Here is a 1,403-nt window from a genome sequence, read left to right on the forward strand (position 1 = left end):
GGTAACAATAAGAGAAAGTGCAGAACTAGAGCTTTATTGATTTTCAAGGACTTTCTCTCATTTTTAAAGCTTGACATGCGGCACTGAGGTTTGAGACTTGCTAAGGAGGACAATATGAATGATGATAGACCCATATTGGCTGCAAATAGTCATGGTGACAATATTTTGTGTAACAGATTGCCCCATAAAGTGCGAAGTCTGTAGTAGATGAGGATTTCATTTATCATCTAAGAAGAGTGAAGTACTTTATCATTTCGAGGATCATCTTGTGGAGAACCCGGTTGGAACCTGTAAAAACATTCAATACAAAATATATATATGAGATCATATCATTGCTGAGGTAGGCATTCCCATACTCAGATCAAAACTGACTAGAAAACTAACTACTGCTCTGATATAGGAATGATCTTGTAATACATCACAAGTATAGACACATGTAGACACAGTATGAACGCAGCCATCTGTTTATGAATAGTCTACTGTATAATGAATACAAAATTCCTCGCAGCGTGGATGGTGGAAATTAGATCCAGGGTCTTGATTTCTACTTCCCGAAAAAGTACGATTCTATCCATGTGAATGAATGTGTCGAAGTCGAACATGGTAGAAACCACTTGATTACCAGTCAATGATGTAAACTGTTAACAAGTGTGAGAGAAACCACTAGTAATGTCAATGGCTCTCAAAGTACTCAGTACAATCCATGAAATGTGAATAGATGTGTTGATGTCGAACATGTCACGGAATCCTTTGATCGAAGGTCAATGATGCAACCTATCGTTGAAGGCGAGAAACCTGCCATTGAGGCATGCAGATTCCAAGGTACTGACGATTTCTAGATCATCTTTCTAGATAATGAGCTGAAGTCGATAGAAAGCGATCCATCATAGGCAAGCCCACAACACGAAATCATAGATCAAGTTTGAAGAAATATAGTTGCAAGGACTGACTCAGGGATGGTCAAGATGGATGACAGATATTTTGCAGATGAATGGTTTATTTGCACTGACCTCTTGAACACATAACGACACAACATATGGTTTGGTGACAATTGACCCAAAGTTAATACCTAGAAACTCGCTTAAGACTTTCAATATGGTTTGATCAACTGTTAGGCAAAATATTTCCCAACCCAGGTGAATAAAAAGTGTCGTGTTCAAGAGTGGTTAAATGTTTTTCTGGGACACAAAGTCTGACAAACAGGTTCATTTTTCCCTCTTTTCCCCCACCATTTCTGGCAAGTACCTCTTTATTTTTAACAAGCTTGAGGAGGATAACATTTGCTTGATTATAAGCTCATCCTTCGGATGAGTCCAACTTAGTTTAAATTCGAACCCTGAGAAGGAGTGGTTCATTCCTGTTTGTAATTGAACAGGTCCTTTACTGTTAAATTTTAACAAGTC

This window comes from Pinus tabuliformis, chromosome 3_1 (genome assembly GCF_031772625.1).
Source record: "Pinus tabuliformis cultivar Carrire ecotype Pingquan chromosome 3_1, CPIR1, whole genome shotgun sequence".
Taxonomy (NCBI): domain Eukaryota; kingdom Viridiplantae; phylum Streptophyta; class Pinopsida; order Pinales; family Pinaceae; genus Pinus; species Pinus tabuliformis.